A 20,168-nucleotide genomic window follows, 5' to 3' on the forward strand; every position below is an offset into this window, starting at 1 on the left:
TTTATGGGAGAAGGGCCAGTGGTCTTACAGCGACATCTCTCGAGAACACCGTCGAGATACCGTTACCTACACTGGTCGAGTGCAACCAGATTCCATCCAATCGAGAAGAGATCCCAACGCCAGAGGCTGCTCTTCATCACCAACATCTCAAGGGGATAGCAAACAAGATACCAGCCCTCAACAACAGTGCAGATATCCTGATTCTGCTAGGCAGAGACATCCTCCGGCTGCACAAGGTGCGTCAGCAAATTAATGGACCACACGATGCACCATTTGCCCAACGCTTAGATCTAGGCTGGGTAATCATAGGCAATGTTTGCATACACAAGATGAAGAGACCTAACAACATCTCCTCTTACAAGACACACATTTTGTCAAATGGTCGCAGCACCCATTTCCAACCATGCCCACATCACTACTGGGTGAAAGAGAAAGTGAGCAACACCAAGTGGCAACAGGAATCCTTCAACAACATGAACACACTCCAGTCCTGGGAAGAAAACCTTGGGTCATCAGTGTTCGATTCCACAAGTAATGACAACAAGTTGGCACCCACAAGGGAAGATAAAGAATTTATAAAGGTTATGGATAAAGAATTTGTTCAAGACGACTCCAACAGTTGGGTAGCTCCTTTACCCTTTCGTTTCCCAAGAGTGAGGTTGCCGAACAACCTGCAGCAAGCAACTGCAAGGTTCTCATCCTTAAAGCGTACCCTAAAGAGGAAACCAGAGATGGAGAAGCATTTCATTGACTTTATGCAGAACATCTTTGACAGAAATCATGCTGAACCTGCGCCACCACTGAGGGAGGGAGAAGAATGTTGGTATCTTCCATCCTTTGGTGTCTATCACCCTCGCAAGCCTAATCAGATCAGAGTGGTGTTTGACTCCAGTGCTCAGTTTGAAGGCCTCTCTCTCAATAACCTGCTCCTAACTGGGCCCAACCTGAACAACAGCCTCCTTGGAGTATTGATCCGCTTCAGACAAGAACCTGTTGCCATAATGGCCGACATTCAGCAGATGTTTCATTGCTTCATTGTGAAAGAAGACAACAGAAACTATCTTAGGTTCCTATGGCACAAGGACAACAACGTCAACAATCAGGTCATAGACTACCGGATGAAGGTCCATGTCTTCGGCAACAGTCCCTCACCTGCTGTGGCGATCTATGGACTGAGACGGACAGCCCAGGAAGGTGAGAGAGAGTACGGTTCCGATGCTCGGCAATTTGTAGAGAAGAACTTCTACGTGGACGATGGGCTCAAGTCCTTGCCCACAAGCGAAGATGCAATTGACCTACTCTCCAGAACACAGGAAATGCTATCCACATCAAACCTCAGACTCCACAAGATTATCTCTAACAGTCAAGAGGTAATGAACGCATTTCCATCTGAGGACCATGCCACAAACCTAAAGGACCTCAACTTGGGTTCCGATGTTCCTCCAACACAGCGCAGCCTTGGTCTACTGTGGGATATCAAACGGGACACCTTCACTTTCCAAGTGTCACCCTATGACAAACCCTTTACCAAACGAGGAGTCCTATCTGTCATAAATAGCATCTATGATCCTCTCGGGTTTGTAGCACCCATCACTATTCAAGGCAAGATACTGTTAAGACAGCTTACGGCCGAGAACACGGATTGGGACACCCCGCTCCCAACTCAGAAACAGCAAAGGTGGGAGGCGTGGAAGAAGTCTCTGAAGTTCTTAGAGCAACTCCAAGTCCCACGTTGTTATTCTCCAAGATCACCTTCGACTGCAATCAGAAGAGAAGTCCATATTTTCTCTGACGCATCTACAGAAGCCATAGCCGCAGTAGCTTATCTGATGACCTTAGGAGCTAACAAGGTACACTGTGGTTTCATCCTGGGTAAAGCCAAGTTAACTCCAAAGCCTGCACACTCTGTACCCAGACTCGAGCTTTGCGCTGCGGTATTGGCAGTAGAAATTGCTGAAGTTGTACAAGAAGTAATGAACGCGTTTCCATCTGAGGACCACGCCACAAACCTAAAGGACCTCAACTTGGGTTCTGATGTTTCTCCAGCCACACTTCTCACACAGAAGATTGGAGCTGCTACAGTTCCGCCTGGGAACTTCGATAATAAGGACATTTACAGACGTCAGTGGAGGCAAGTACAACACCTGGCTAACGTGTTTTGGCATCGATGGAAGACCAAATATTTACACTTGCTTCAAAACCGTCACAAATGGCAGACGCCCAGTCCCAATCTCCAAGAAGGAGACCTTGTTCTCTTAAAGGATACAGAGGCTCATCGTAATGACTGGCCAATGGGACTTATCACCAAGATCCTACCCAGTGAGGACGGAAAGACTCGTAAGGTAGAAGTTAAGGTGACAAAAGGGGGCTCTACCCGAACCTTCTTCCGCCCGGTCACTGAACTCGTGTTGCTTCTACGAAAGGAGAACATCACATGAACTGAACATGCTCCTGGACGTTGTTCACGGCGGGGAGCATTCCTCCTCATCCCCCAGTTTATTGAATGTTGACATTTTCCATTGGATTGAACCCTTAACATTCCCATTGGATTCTGGGTTGGTGGAAGAGTTTGCATGTTTGCGGCTTCCCCAATCTGAAGATGGGTTTTATATACTTTAACTTATCTTTCGGTGTGATCTACGGGTCAACAACAACGAGTTGGACTTAAAAATCTTTTATGTTTATTATTGCATGCATGTTTTCTTCCTCTTGTTTTTTCAGGTTCGAACGACTTCGAAAAATTACGGACATCGTGAAATCCAAGGATTTCAGACGGGGAGTGTCATGTCCCACGACTTGAGAAATCATTTAATGTTTGCATTGTTTGTGTTCCATCCTTTCTTTCTAGGCAGAAGTTTGCCTTTCCCTTTATTTTGTCCCAACTCTCTCACTGTAGTCCTGTGATGTATGTTTGTTCACGCCCTTATTCTCCATTTTGTCATCATCCCCATATCTGTATGCATCCTATTACATGTCCTCTGTTGAATATTCCTTTTTACCTGCTGCTTTCATCATAATACAAGAATTTCAGTTAAAGCAATCCTCTTTTCCTGGAGTCTTCTTACATGAGAACGTGGCTGAGTTAAGCTATCTGATAAATCGGTATGAACGTGAGTACAGGTCAATACGGAAGCGCCCAAAAGAATAGGTCTATCCAGGCACCACTGCGTTCTACATACCCATGAGTCAGAATATCTCCACTAGCCTCCTCCAATTGTAGTACAGCTTTCCTACGTACAGAGGAGACCGATGGACGGGTCTGGTCACTTGCTTCTCTGACAGGAACCAGTTGGAGAAACGGAGCTGTGTGGAGAAGGCTACACTAGGAGCAGCACCTAATCCTTATATATCATGTCCTCTACACATTTGTTTAAAATCCTAGAATAGGTGTCAAAACAATAATATTAGCAAATACCTCCAGTTACAAATGTGGTATAGTTTTTTTTTATTCAAAAACACAAAGACAAAGATGGAGGTCATAAACAATGGGGATCACCACTCACAGGATTTAGCAAAAGTGAACAAGGCTTTATTAATATAATGCAATACATGGGAAACAAGTAATAAAGAAAACACACATAAAACCAATTAAAAAGGGAACATACTAGTTCCTAAAAACCACAGCCCGTAATAGGGCTTACACCTGCGCTAAATACACTGGGTTAATATAAAGTAGGAAAATACCTACATACCTATATGGACATCACTATGCGTGCCAATGTGAAACCATAGGGCAGATAAAAAACTACACCATGGGGCAAATGCATGCAGATGAATTCAGATGGACAAAATAAACAGGAAATGCCATTAATACGTGGCATATGTACAATATGTATGAAAACAATTGCTGCAGATATAACTCAAGCTGCTGACCTTACATAAAGGCATGTACAATATCGTATCTGCAAAGATAAAAGTGCTGACTCTCATAACCATATAAGGCTGAGAAAAGAGTAAAGGTGCAAAAAAGCCCCATGTGCAGCCATACAATACTATACCCAGGATGTATCCAGTAAGACCCTAGTGATTAGAGCGCAGGGGAAGCGGAGACCCGACGCGTGTCGCCCCTCACAGGGGGCTTCGTCAGGGGTGACTACCGCTATGTCTATTTTACCTTATATACAAGTTTCATCCAGGAATATCAGTCGCAGCTGTGTGCGAGCCGCCGCATGTATCTGTGAGGCACTTCCTGGTATGCAGCTCAGACTGCGCAAGTGCGCAGGGACGTACGTTCTGTGTTTAGATGTCATGGCAACCCTGTGTGTACACATGGAAGGGCGCCTGCGCGCAGGAACAGAGAACTACAGATGTACTGCGCAGGCGTAAATGATGCCCAAATAGTAGGCTGGTTGCTATTATAGCAACCACGATACACACACGCAGGCGCTTGTATATAACAAAAGCACTGTGGAAATATCGCGCAGACGTAAATAGTGCCTGTATAGTAGGCTGGTTGCTATACATGAAATATAAGTAGAAGTCTAAGACACGATATAGAAGAGTGGCGGTGTGCCAATACAAGTCATGCAGACATAGAAATTGCCTGTCTTAAACAAAGCAATGTATGATGGAAGAGATAAAGGCATACAAGGCTGTTACCTATGACCGATGTCTAAATGTGCCAGTGTGCCATTTACTTTCAATTCTGCAGGCGTGCAATGCCTGTCTTACATAGAAACCTGTATGGTATTAAGGCAAGGGGGGGGGGGGGAGAGAAGAAGGACCATTGTCTGCAACACGGCATTTGGATATGACGGCACAAAGTTAATGTCCCATTCTGCAGGCATAAAAAATGCCTGTCATACAGTGCGGTGTAAAATTACAGAAATACAGTTACCAAAGACTATTGGCTTGAGCTCAAAGTCAAAAATGCCAGCATGTTATTTGTCCTGCATAATATAGGCCTTAAAACGCACAATGGCACATAAATAAGGCGGCACAATATTCGTATCCCATTGTATAGGCACGAAGGATGCCTGTCATATAACGGGCAGTGTATAATTAAAGCCTAACAATTGCAGAAGGATATTTTCTGTCCCCCATTGTGCAGGCAATAAAATGCCTGTCTTACTCAGAGCAATGTCCATGAACCAATAAACCTAAGGACATCAAATAATTTCAAAGAGAGTTTTACTATATTGGCAGGCACAGCCAAGTAAGTGAATCTATAGTATGATATAATAACTCAAGCCTCGCAGATAAAAAATGCAAGAGTGATGTCCAAATAGGTACAGGGGGCCCAATTCACATGTGAAAAAAATACAAGCAAAATCCAGAAACATTACGGAAAAGAAAAAATGTATAAAGCAATATGTGAAAAAACGTCTGAACAAACCAAACAAGTACCATAGTGCCCATTCAAAGTTGTTTATAAAAGCCCGTAAAGAGTAAGTTTTTTTTTATTCACTATGTCGCTTACCCCATGTGCAGGGCATTGCAGTAGCTTAGGTATCAATGGTTATGACCACTCATGTAGTGACAGTTAGTTGTTAGTGGCAGGGCCGGACTGGCCATCAGGCAGTTCTGGCAAATGCCAGAAGGGCCGGTGGCAGTGGTGGGCCGCTCGAGTGTGCCGACAAACCGCCCCCCGCCTCACCTCCCCTGCCGACGACGACTCACCCCCCACCGATGACTCACCCCTCGCCAGCGCCGTCGCATTCAAGTATACCTGCGTCTATGACGCCGGTACAGTTGAATGCAATGATGGAGGAGAGAGCGTCTGCTGACGCTCCCTCTCCCATCATTCCCCGCTCTGCCTGGCGCTGACATTGCGGGTGCGCGATGACGTCATATAATCGCGCACCTGCTGTGTGACCGGGCAGACTGCAGCTGCTGAGACCAGAGCCAGGAGCAGCGCGGGGCACGAAGAGAGGTAAGTGTTTTGTTTTTTTTTAAATATATCACTGAGTGATAACTGGATTGTGGGGCTATTGGGGGGGCTGCATTACATTCTATGGGGGCTGTGCTGCATTACATTCTATGGGGGCTGTGCTGCATTACATTCTATGGGGGCTGTGCTGAATCACATTCTATGGGGGCTGGCTGTATTACATTCTATGGGAGCTGGCTGCATTACATTCTATGGGGGCTGTGCTGCATTACAATCTATGGGGCTGTGCTGCATTACATTCTATGGGGGCTGGCTGCATTACATTCTATGGGGGCTGGCTGAATTACCTTCTATGGGTGGCTGGCTGCATTACATTCTATGGGTGGGTGGCTGCATTACATTCTATGGGGGCTGGCTGCATTACATTCTATGGGGGTTGGCTGCATTACATTCTATGGGGGCTGGCTGCATTACATTCTATGGGGTGCTGTATTATATTCTATGGAGGGGCTACATTACATTCTATGGGGGGCTGCATTATGCTCTATGAGGGGGCTACCATATATTATATATGCATGGGCTGCATTATACTATATGAGGGGGCTGCATTATACTCTCTGGAGGGTTACATTATACTCAGGGGGCTACAATATATTCTGTGGAGTGGCTGCATTATACTCTGGGGTGGCATCATTATACTATATTTGGGCTGCATTATACTTTATCGAAGACTATGGGGAAGACATTATACTATATGAAGAACTATGGGGTGCATTATACTATGGGAAGTGAATTGTAGTACATGGATGACAATGGCGGGGCATTATACTATATGGAGCACTATGAGGAATGTATTATACTATTTGGAGGACTGAGGAATGTATTATACTATTTGGAGGACTGAGGAGTGTATTATACTATATGGAGGAATTGCAGTGTATTTTAATATATGGAGGTCGATGAGGAGTGTATTATACTATATGGAGGACTATGTGTAGTGTATAATACTATATGGAGGACTGAGGAGTGTATTATACTATATGGAGGACTGAGGAGTGTATTATACTATATGGAGGACTGAGGAGTGTATTATACTATATAGAGGACTGAGGTGCACATTATAATATATGGAGGACTATGGGGTGTATTATACTAAACAAGCAAAATGCTGCCTATTCATCGAGTGATTGGATTGTTTATGTGGGAACAGAAATCCTTGTTCTCAGCAGCACATCGCCGTTGTAAACTGTAGTTGTGCTGCTGATAACATGATACAGTATGGGGACAGATTGATCTAATTGTGATTGTTCTGTTCCCTTCATTCTTTCTCAGTTTGTGTAAAGAGGCCGGGAAACAAGCGAACGACTTCACTATTGTCGAACACACTCGTTTAGTGGCCTGAGATCAGCGCATGTAAATACAACAGAAATGCTTCGCAGGGAGACCAGGCAAGGATGATGACAGTTGTAGTTAGCACCCGGCGCCTGGGAATAGCGCTAACTCTACTGCTTTTCCCAGCCGCCAGAGCATTTAATTCTGGTATGTGTAATGATTTTTAGGGTTGATGTCAGCTGCGTAATGTCAGCTGCTATCAATCCCAGGTGTAAGTAATGGAGAGGTGTCTATCAGACACCCCCACTACTAGCCCAGACCTGGCGAGACCCAGCGACTCTGAAGAGCGGTGACGGTAGTAACAATACTGCTCTTCACAGTCGCCGAGCTCAGCAGAAGACCCCGGAATATCTGAAGAGTGGTGACGTTACTGATGTCACCGCTTTTCAGAGTCACCGGGTCTCGTGCTGCGCAGCGGAACCAAAAGTGGCTGTAGGCAAAGTTTATGGAGCATCAGAATGAGGTTCCATAGCCTTTGGTCGTCTCATCCCTTCATTATCTACGAGATACAGTTATGTAGGTAAAGTAGCGGCTTTTCTTGGTACTGCAACTAAAAGCAATAAATAGGACCGAGCTGTAATGCTGGATACAGCTGTGATTATATGTTATATAGTCGTGTTACACTCCCCTCACTTCTTGTAACCTATAAGTGTACAAAGATATTATACAGTCACCATGTGACAAATGGGCCTGTGTAGCTTCAAGTGCCAGGGCTGAATTTTAGTCCCAGTCCGGCCCTGGTTAGTGGTCTAGAGCTCCCGCTAGGACCATGGTGTACTCGGTACCGGGTCCGGTGGTCCTTAAAGGGGGTGGTCACAGTGGCAGGGACCCTGGTCCATGGCCCTGGATGTCCAAGTTAAAGGGAAGGTCTTTAAAGGGGATAGTTTGTAAGAAAATAAAGAATGTGACGCCACCTATGGTACTCGGCCAGTGGTGGCCAACGCTACTAAAATGGCTCCTCTGGGGATGATGGTATTGTAGCAGAGATGGTCTAGTTCCCCACAGGTAGAACTTAGTCCCCAGGGCTCCCGGTGTAGTTGGTAAGGATGATAGATGGTGAGGTGCAGGAAAGAATTAGAGGACACGAGGTTGCAGTCTCTTTGCCTTTTACTGGTAGAATGCAGGCACAATCCAGGGTACAGGTAACAGGTGATGATAAGGCAGCCTGGAAGCGATTCGGAATCCGCCTAGCCAGGTGGGGTTGGAAGCATTCCTTTCTGTGCTGTGTTTTAAGTCCCTTGCTACCCAAGGCTTCACACAAGGTCCTCGCTTTCTCTCTGTCCTTTTAGGTGGACACTACCCGCATGTCAGGCAACTGGAGCCGTTTTACAGGGGTTCCTTCTCTTGGTGACTCCGGGCTCTATATGCTGCTGTGCCTTCGGGTGTAGTGGTGGACAGGCGACTTGAAATCTCCAGCCTGCCGGTTTCTGCTGTGGGACATACAGTTGCCCCCACAACCTGGGAATTCCGGCCTCCGGTTTCTTGTGCTGATTGTGAGCCTTCTCGCTGCTCCACTCCCAGTATCTTTCCTCTCCTTTACCTCTTCTCCCCTCACAGTCTCCCACAATCTGACTGACTCCTGGCGCTCCTTCCCTTCCAAGCTCTGCAAAGGTGCCAAAACAGTGGTTTTCTGCATCATATGGGGTATCAGCATGCTCAGGAGAAATTACACAACAAATTTTGGGCTCTATTTTTTCCTGTTAAGCTTGTCAAAATAAACAAAAATTGGATCTGAATTAAAAATAAAGGGTTAACAAACTTCTTGAATGTGGTTTTGAGCACCTTGAGATGTGCAGTTTTTAGAATGGTGTCACTTTTGGGTATTTTCTATCATATAGACCCCTCAAAGTGACTTCAAATGTGATACTGTATGGTCCCTCAAAAAATTATTTTGTTTAAACATGAAAAATCTCTGGTAGACTTTTAACACATAACTTCCTAAGAAAAAAAAATGTTGGTTCCAAAATTGTGCGGATGTAAAGTAGACATGTGGGAAATGTTATTTATTAATTATTTTGTGTGACATATCTCTGTTATTTAAGGGCATGAAAATTTAAAGTTTGAAAATTGCAAAAGTTTCAAAAGTTTCGACAAATTTACATTTTTTTCCATAAATAAACGCAAGTCACATCGAAGAAATATGTCATGAAAAAAAAGTCTCAGAATCACTGGGATCTATTGAAATGTTCCAGAGTTATAACCACATAAAGTGACAGTGGTCAGAATTGTAAAAATTGGCCTGGTCATTAATATGCAAACCACCTTTGTGGGTAAAGGGGTTACATTTTTGTGATTGTATTTCAATATTTTTTCAGTATTTTTATGGGAAGAAAAAAATCTGACTTATAGTTTTCCTCTAGAAAACAAGGACATAGACAGTACAGTTTGCCTCTTTCAGGACGTACACTACACGTTCAAGTGTAGAAAATTCTCCAACACTTGTCTGTGATTCATAACTTTTGCTACTGCCTGCAATGATGCAGGTTGTGGGTTCGAATCCTGACGAGATCTGATCAAAAGAAAATAATTGCTTGTTTAATTAAATTTAAGAATGTTCAGAGGAGAGAGATGCTGGTCCCGCTCCTGGGAGTGGAGGAGCAATGAAGACAGCCGGGGAGAAAACATTATTCAGACTTCATGGATGTAGGGACACAATCCTGGCCTCCTGGGACATCAGGGCAGCTCCCTCAAATCAGGACAGTCCCGCTGGATGCAGGACAGTTTGAAGCTATATATACCTCTGATATATATCCCTCCGATATATAGCACTCCGACATAAAGCACTCCGACATATAGCACTTCGACACATAGCACTCCGTCATAAAGCACTTGATGGATCATAGGCTCTAATTGAGAAAAATCAGTCATTTAAACCATTGTGCAGGTTCATTCAATCCAGAGCAGGTCAATCATTTTTCACATGATGTTAAGATTACCATCTTCAAAGCTGCTGATCTGAGATGCTATTGTGCTCCAAGCCGATGTACACCAAGCCACATTGTTTAAGCTATCATGGTTAATTACAATTTTGTCACCGTGCCTAAAACACAGTCTTCTGGACTTCCAGTAAACATTGTTCTCCTGTACAAATACAGACTTGTTCCAGCTGCTCTGCTGTAATATATTATAGCTGAGAGGACAATTTCCATTTAGCGATGTAGTATGTCGGTTTTTAAACAACCCATTGCAGCTACTGGAATGAGTACAATAACAGAGCAAACATGTAGACACAATTCATATTACCTTTTTTGCTGAAATGTACTCTTTAGACTGAATCTGGTGTAAGATATTATCCACAATGGAACATAAATTTGGTACCAATACTACCAATATGTTATTTATGCCACACAGTTAATGGCTTTGAATTTAAAACCGTAAAAAGTAACAAAAATGATCTTCCATGTTTTGTGCATATCTTAAAAGAATGAAGCTAGGTTGGTGTATGGAAGCATCCTGCAGGTGATTCGCATACCCAGGCGACAAAAAAATGACTCTAACCCTTGATTATCTCTCTCAAAATGTCCAGGAGGAAGAGATCTGAGTCCTGTGAACCCCCCACGGCTGCTGTGCCTAGAAGAAATGGTGGTAACTCATCGCTGGCCACCTGTTTCTGAACAGCAAGTTATAGACGGCTTAATCGCATGGTGCAGCAATAGCACTGGACCCACCGGAGCTGGGAAAAACACAGGCCAGTGTATCACTTACCGATGATGAGGAAGGGAGTGTAGCTGGCGTTTTCACATGAAGTCCTGGTTCCTCTGATGCCCCAGAGGCCATCGTACTCCGGTTTGGCGAGTAGAAGGGTGAGTCTGACATGCTGCGCAGCAATGATGGGCTGATGTTTCCCCTAATACCTTCTACAAGAACTGTGTCTGTTGAGGAGGCCTCTACCTCCTTGTCAGAGAGGGTCTCAGTCAAAGTTTAAATCCCACATACATTCTCTTACAATGTTGATAGATGACCAGGAGAACACATTTAGACAAAACAATATCCGTCTTAAAGAGATCCCTTTCACCTTATTGTGAGGAAAAATGATTAACATTGCTTTTGAAAAAAAATGGAGGACCTAGAAGGACTATTTAAATTCCTGGGAATATTTCCTTTTCCAATCTCCAACTGGCTTATTACAGACCGATCCCGTCAAGTTATCCAAAGGAGGAACAGAAGAGACCTTCAGAATATTCAGTCTACCTCAAACAACCAAAACGCAGAAGAGAATCCCTTGAAAGATGAGACCCCCTATTGTTAGATGGTTCTAAATCTTGACTGTTGTTGGCTTATTTGTCTGTATATTCTGTTACAGGACCGCTTTTTGCCTTGATTGCTTTCTAACAATTTGGGAGCTTCTTTGTAGACATAATCCCAAATAATGGTTCTTCCCTTTACGAAAAGTTGATATTGTCGGGGTCGTAATACGACAATATACCCTTCCTTCACCAGTCATTCCAAATTAATATGTGTGCAGGGCATCTGGTACCGGATAAGAATAAATCAGACAGGTAGCTGGTTCAAACTTAGTTAATGCCCCGTGCATCCACACATGTCTGCAGCGGTCACACCAACTGGCTTTATTCTAAAATACACAATACTATATTGAGTGTTAGGGGAAGGCGTGCATTAGGCGGGGTTTAAGCTAGCATCCAGTCTTTCTGATTTGTTCTGACGTCTTCTGGTGAATCCTCCCTTTCTTCACATTCCTGAGTTTCGATTCTGAAGAAATGAATCATCCCTCCAGACACAAACCAGAAACGAAACTGAACCCTGGCGGCCATCTTTAAATACAATTACATTTGCATTAACTAGCAGATAGGAAAAACTTATTGTTTCACAGTATAAAAGTATAGCAGTACAAAGAGAGTATAAAGATTTATATAAAAGTACAAAGGTATATAAGAAAATACATTTTCACCTTGACAATCCCCCCTAAACACTAAGTTTTTCCCTTAAAGAAGGATCCTTCGAGACTGTCCATGTGATGGGAAAAGGGGAGGTGGATTTCTTCATCCAGACACCTCAGAAACTCTCCCCTAGCGAGAGGCCTCCAGGCAGCTGAATCCTTCACTAACTTCACATGGAGTTCTCCCACTGTCCCTAAACTAAATCTCTTAGCATCATCTGAGAATGGGGGGTTTTGTCTACTCTCTTGAGGGGGAATGTACTTCGGGATCTCCCCTGGATCAGTACCATTGTACTCTGGTGGATCTACTTCTTGATTGAGGAAGGTGTCAGTCGGAGTTGCTTTGGCAATAACCTTTTTATACAAAGGAATAACACAACAGAGAATTATCGATTCAACTATGAGGAGGGCAATCAGTACTAAACAAACTTATTGAAGGAATCCCTCGATCCCACCTAACCAACTGGAGAAGAAAGATGTGTCTGCTCCAGCATACATGACACGTCGTCTTATTGTCCTAATTTGTTCAACTTCTTTAGAAACCTTCAGGTCTTTCGGATCTACATTTCGCCATTCAGGTCTGGCTGTCTATAATACGTCTCGTATGTCTTTGGTCATACCGTCAATGAATGTATTTACCAATACTCTGACATCAAGTGGGTTTATGGGACTGTACCTCATGTCTTCCTATTTCAGCTGTAACCGTCCAAAGTATAGCTCTACACTCTCTCCTTTGTCACTTCTGTAGAAAATCTTAATTTGCGTCCTAGCACGTCACCTGTTTTCGTGCTCACTAACTACCTAGGCCTGCCCAGGTGCACTTATACGTCCATCATATGGTCATTATTTGTCTGTAGAATGAGAAAGGTTGGTTCTCAGTGTCAGCCAAACGTTTTTTGCGTAGCTAGCTAGTCAGAGGGCCTCCAGGGATAATACTCCTGTATCTGTCTTACCCTACCTGATGTGGTTGGTTCTCTGGTGGTGGGGGCGACATGACATGCTGGTCTACAGCTCCTTCCCAAAAGGATTACTGTCAGCCTACTCCTAAAAGTTAATGTCCCCACTATCCGCCAACCACAATCCTGTGTCAGCTTCTTATATCACTGCATGTGATCTTGTCTGGACAGGATTCAGTGTAATTCTCTTAAGGCCCCGTCTCACTTAGCGATTTACCAACGATCACGACCAGCGATACGACCTGGCCGTGATCGTTGGTAAGTCGCTGTGTGGTCGCTGGGGAGCTGTCACACAGACCGCTCTCCCCAGCGACCAACGATCAGGGGAACGACTTCGGCATCGTTGAAACTGTCTTCAACGATGCCGAAGTCCCCCTGCAGCACCCGGGTAACCAGGGTAAACATCGGGTTACTAAGCGCAGGGCCGCGCTTAGTAACCCGATGTTTACCCTGGTTACAAAAAAAAACAAACACTACATACTCGCCTTTCGGTGTCCAGGTCCCTTGCCGTCTGCTTCCTGCTCTCACTGACTCCCGGCCGTACACTGAGAGCAGAGCGCAGCGGTGACGTCACTGCTGTGCTCTCACTTCTCACTGTACGGCAGTCAGTGAGAGCAGGAAGCAGACGGCAAGGGACCTGGACACCGAAAGGCGAGTATGTAGTGTTTGTTTTTTTTTGTAACCAGGGTAAACATCGGGTTACTAAGCGCGGCCCTGCGCTTAGTAACCCGATGTTTACCCTGGTTACCAGTGAAGACATCGCTGGATCGGTGTCACACACACCGATTCAGCAATGTCAGCGGGGCCTCAACGACCAAAAAAAGGTCCAGGCCATTCCGACACGACCAGCGATCTCGCAGCAGGGGCCTGATCGCTGGTACGTGTCACACATAGCGAGATCGCTATGGAGGTCGCTGTTGCGTCACAAAACTTGTGACTCAGCAGCGATCTCGCTAGCGATCTCGCTATGTGAGACGGGGCCTTTAGGTCGGGTTGCAGCACGGGTCATACAAGTGTTAGGGCCCAAGTCCTCAACTATACCCTAAAAGGCATCACAGCTATAATTAACAAATCTTTGTTCACTGTAATATATATATTTGATCCATTCAACATTTTTATTAATCTGCACCTGTGGGATTATAGAAGCAATGCCGGCATAAATCTGGTTCTGGGCTTCAAAACTGGTCAGGCACCCCCCTTGGCACTCCAATGGCATCATATATACTAGTGGATCTTCTTCATAACTCATATGGAGCTGATCAAGACTTCTCCTCTTTCTGGTAGGTTCATCAGGTATCTTTGGTGTACATATATTGTGTATGTTTAATTAGCAAATCAGTATCTAGAGAACTGTTCTCTTTGCAGAAACTTGTCTTGAAGATCCCTACTGGTGTACCTGTGGTGTCGTGGGAATTATAGCAGGTGTAATTGTCAGCTAATACGATTACTTCTCCTGGGACCTTTAGTTTAGGTTCCTTATGAATCAGTGGGACATAATCTGGGCAATCAGTGGGCTTCAAACCTTTCAACAAATTCATGACACAGGCAGTGGTGTTGTCATCAGGAAAAAGTAATGCATGTGTGTAGAGATGTGTGTATTCGCAGCAGCACAAGCAATACATCCTACAGAGATGTTCTGGACTCTTACATTGTATCTCACCCATTCTAACCATAGGTTTTTCCTTGGGGCTGTTTGTGTTTCTATGGAGAAAATCTCTTGCCAACTGAGACCTGGAATGGGTATCACTTCATTGACTACATTTTTCAAACGCTCACCTGGGCCTGTCTTAGCTGTACTGGTAACAGGGGCTTTGGTTGGTCTGAAGCTAATATCCTGGAGCTGTATATGGCCTAAATACGCATGGGGTCCAGCACTAAATACATAATTATAATTCCTTCCCAATACGAATGTCTGCAGATCAGCAGATTGAGCGTTCTCCAGATTCAGGAGGAGGGGGTGACAACTTTTACCCCATTTACAGCCCCTAAGTGGTTGCAGAAGGGCTGTTAGATGCATTCTCTCACGAAGACTCCTACCCGTCCTATCCTTAGGAACATGGCTTTGCTAGGTTTATATCCCCAATCATCTCCCATATTCCAGGCAGCATCTGACCAATAATGACAATTATTGTTGTATTGTCTGGTAACACACATATAAAACTGGATGATCCCCTCTACCACCCGTTCAGTCTCGGGGCACTTGACTACATCACAGAAATCAAATCGTCAGATATTCGCCGGGGCTGTCAGATTTACCCAGAGAATAGTGGGACCAGAATTCTTATTTACAATAGGGGCCGAAGAGGTAGGGGCGAGGATGGCCCTCAGTTCCAGGATCAAAAACAACAGCAACATTTCCCTTCAGTCACTTCTGTGACTAAACACTGGTTCGGTCTCTTTTACAATATGAGGCGTGGATCCGGGTGCTCTTTCCTTCAAGTTTTACTGCAGTGGGGGTGACCGGGATCACCGTGTGAAGTCCTTCAAATCTCGGCTGGAGACAATCTCTACGCACAAACTTTTTCACATACACCAGGTCTCCTGGCACAAAGGGATGGTGTCCAGGAACCTTGTCTGGGTCTGGAAGAGAACTGAAGACAGTTAAATGCACTTTGGCAAGGTGTCCATGTAAGGCCTGCACATAGCTAGTCAAGTCCTGGTACTTGGGCTACAACTGTTGTGGAAAGAAACATTCAAGATTGGGGCCTCTGCCAAACAGATTCTCATACGGTGACAGTCCTGTCTTCCTGTTTGGGGTACATCTTACTGAAAACAAAGCTAGAGGAAGGCATTCTGTCCATGGTTTACCAGTCTCTGTCATTGCCTTCTGGATTTTAAGCTTAAGAGTTCCATTTAGTCTCTCCACTCTTCCACTACTCTGCGAATGGAGTATGCAATGCTTGACTTACCCCCAGTGCTGCCATTACCTCTGACATGATCTCTCCAGTAAAATGGGAACTCCGATCGCTTTCAATGACTTCAGGAACTCCATACCTGCATATGATCTCAGCCATCAGTTTCTTCACCGTTGTCTTAGCCGTAGCTTTGGCAACTGGGTAGGCTTCTGGCCAACCTGAAAATAAATCAATGCAGACCAACACATACTCATACGTCCCTACCCTGGGTAACTGAATTTAATCAATCTGCAGTCTCTGGAATTGGTTAAAGGGCCGGGGAGTGTGTTTGGATGGGGTTTTCACTGTCCTACCCTGATTATGTGTGGCACATATCATGCAGCTCTGTACCTGCCTTTCTGCGCAGGTGGAAAACCCGGGGGGCAATCCATTGTTTCTGTAGGGTGTCACACATGGCCGTCTTCGAGTGGTGCACATTCCTGTGCAGAACCTGTGCCATCATTGGGTACAGTACCTGTGGTAGGCAGACCTTTTCACCCCTCCCCCATAGTCCGGTAACGGTATCAGAGCAAGCCCCTATCTTTTGCCACCTATCTTTCTCCTCCTTACTTGCCTGTTTTAGTAACCGGGCTAAGATGTCTTTCAACACAAGTGGAGATGGTGGGGTGTCTAGGTGATGTACTTGAGAGGCTACAGGAGTGCTTGCTGCTTTCTTCGCAGCCTGGTCTGCCAGTGCGTTACCCTTTTGTCCGTCCATCAGTGCCTTTAGTATGTGCCTTTACCTTTATGATGCCTGTTTGGGTGGGAAGCTGTAGTGCATTCATAAGTTGCTGGACTGCCTCAGCACGTTTAAAGGGGTGGCCATTTGCTGTCAGGAAAGCCCTGGCTCTCCAGATAGGCCCATAACCGTGTGTAATGCCAAAAGCATACCTGGAATCAGTGTAGATATTTACAGTCTTACCTTCTGCTAGTTTGCATGCTTCTTGTGCAGACATATGAGCTGGCATTGACTCTGCCTTGATTATCTCATGTTCTGAGACCACAGCATATCTGGTACAGAAGCGTCATTGGTCATCTTGGTGACGGGATCCATCTACAAAAAGCTCAAAATCAGCATTAGAATGGGCACACTAGAGACCAGCCGTTTCCTGAAACATCAATTCTAGACAATCATATGGTTTGGAAACCTAATCTTGTTCCTCTGGATCCATTTTAGAAAGAAAAAGAGTGTCCTTTTTCATGTCACCTACTCCTCCCCCCTTTGGATCCATAGGTACTAGGAGAAGAGTAGCGGGGTTTAGGACAGTGCACCTTTTCAAAGTCACATTAGTAGGCATGAGAATAGCACACCGAAGTCGAAGCTGTCCAGCCATGGACATGTGGCTAGATTGTACTTGGTTAGGGATACTATGTACATCGTGTGGGGTGTGGACCATCAGTGGGTAATCCAAAACAATCTCTGAAGACTTGTGTAGCAACAGCTGGACAGACAACACGGCCCGAACACAGAAGGGGCTTCCTCTTGCCACCGTATCCAGGCGGCCACTATAATAAGCAACAGGTCTCTGTTTGTCTTCATGAAGCTGAATCAGCACACCTGTAGCATGTCCTGCATAGGTGAGCTCTGTCTGCAAGGCAGTCTGCAATACTGTACGGCAATGCTCGGGTGTCTTGTAATCAGTATCTAGGGCCTGCAGTGTGTAACACTATATCACAGGGCAAATTCCCTCCTTGGGTAGTCATAGCATCTCCTGGATGCAAGGGGCCATGAGCGGCAAGGTAGACCTGACACTCTTGGGCTATGGATGGGCCCCCCTTTTTAGCTATCTGTTGGGCCAAACCACCTCTATGTGACAGGGTAGAGTTAGCTGGGTTCACTATGGCTCCTATCTGGTGGGTAATTATGTCCCCATACCCTACTGAGAAAAGAACCTGGGATTCCTGAGGTGTGATGTAGCAACGTGAATGACAGGGAAACAAAACTTCAGATTCCTAGAAAGTCTAGCTGAAAATTGACATAAGGCAGCTGGGAGGGAGTTAGATTCCTATACAGGGTTAAAAGGCGTATTGGAGTGTGAAGCTGGACTCACATGTACGATAGGAGGGGGCAGAAGCTGGAGTCTGTTACATGGAGATAAGAAACACTGATCTCGCAGCTGCAGCGATGGGGGCCAGTGAGCGAGCAAGAATCACTACGGCTAGTGATTTAACCCCTGCCTTTCTTGCTGGGCTAAATTCTTTTGAAAAAAAACTCTTTACTATTTTCAATATATCATCCGGAGTGGAAATCTCAATATCGGGTCTACTACAAAAAAAGGTATAAATGGGCTTTTTGTTACAGTGAGAATCCCAGATCTTCAAACACTACCATAAGACGCCCATAGAACTTCTCGGCAATCCAGGATATATTGGTGCCTTTTACCAATCTTTCAATTACTTACAAGTTTTCATCTAAGACTAGGCAGGTCTATTTCACTTTCAATTTCATACAGTACTTATTGCTGTAAACATAAATCTCTCAGTGTGTATTGTACCAAGGACAGAGAAAACTTAGAATGCAATACATGGCCCCCCCCTCCCCCGTAGCCCACAGCGCCGAGGGGAAAAATTGCAAGCAGGTCGCGCAGGGATTCACTCAGCCCCTCCCATCTAGTAACACGGAGATAAGAACTTCCACTGCATTCTTCAGCGCTGAAGGGAGAGCAAGAGCCCAACTCTATACCCCCCTTTCTCCAGCACGTAGCGCAGATAAGGAGAAAGAAGAAGAAGAAGTGACAAAGAAATCTCGCAGCGGTCTGCTCAGCCCCTCCCCTACAGTACACAGCACTGATACAAAGCTCCGTATCTTCTACAGTCACAAATTACAGCAGTTTTCAGACCTATGTTCTACAAAACTTTCCTATAATCCTCCGTGGTCTGGGCGGAGCCCCAAAGACGGTCCGTACACACACACAAGGCAGGTCTCCACCCAGGTTGGATTCTGCACAACACAAACAGGACACACCTACGCTTCTGGAGATCTCTTTCCGCCGCCATTACAGGGCGGTGGCTGGGACTACATTTTCATCATCAGTGGCACGGCGGCCATTTTACAATCTGTAAGATCACAGTTCACAGGCATTTTATAACCAAACACGGGCTCTACATTATCTGATCCTCCCCTCCATCAACCTATTTTCATCCTTTGTTCTTTAAGCCTCGCGCAACTCGCAGATAAGCTTCTTGACTGTCTCTTGCCCTCCCGTGACCATTGTCTTGACTTCCACGGCATCCTCATCTAACTTGTGGGGCACAGACTTCTTTTGCTGTAAGATACGCAGCTTGGCTCCCAGGATACTATGGTTTTCTGCAGTAAAACCACTGGCAGCGATCTTCAACACTGTGTTCTACAGTACGGAGCCTCACGTTCGACGTACTAGGAAAAGAGCCTCGCGCTCAATATTTCCATCCCTAACCTGAACACAGTGATTAACAGACTATCCTGCCACGATATCCCAAACAGTTGGGAGGCAGCCTCCTATTGAGACCCCTCCACAAAAATTCTGGTGGTCCCGTATGGAGCGTCTTAATTACCTGTTTCTGGTGGTCCCGTTCCGGGACGTCTTAATTACCTATTTCTGGTGGCTCCATACGGGGCGTCTTAATTACCTATTTGTACTCAAAATTCTGGTGGTCCCTGACTTGGGACGTCTTAATTACCGGTTAGTACAATATCACAGAGGCTGCGTCTCCTATCCCTTTCTCTAAGCTGCCCCACAATCTACAACTAGCTCAATCTTTCACTCCACTTCACTACTAGACAATAGTCATGGGTAGGGTGGTTGAACGGAGTACAATGACCGGTAAAGGAGGTGTGGTGTACAGAGGTCGCACAGGATGCGACGTCTCTCAGTTGCTGGTTCGGAGCGTGGCACAGGATCACGTTTGATCTCACCACTCGATCATTCACCTCCCGGACCCAAAGAGACCACAGACAAACCAATAACGGCTGAGACACTAGCAAGTGTGACATATACAGTGTATATGATCGCCACTTACCGTATCAGGAGGGTGATCAGTCCTCGAGGTCAGCCACTACGGGTATCATCCACAGACATCCAGGCATGGGTCCAGGGGGCCTCGGATCGCTGGCCACGCCCCACGTTGGTCGCGCCAAATTGTCGGGGTCGTAATACGACAATATACCCTTCCTTCACCAGTCATTCCAAATTAATATGTGTGCAGGGCATCTGGTACCG

The sequence above is a fragment of the Ranitomeya variabilis genome, chromosome 3, assembly GCF_051348905.1.
Source record: "Ranitomeya variabilis isolate aRanVar5 chromosome 3, aRanVar5.hap1, whole genome shotgun sequence".
Classification (NCBI taxonomy): Eukaryota; Metazoa; Chordata; class Amphibia; order Anura; family Dendrobatidae; genus Ranitomeya; species Ranitomeya variabilis.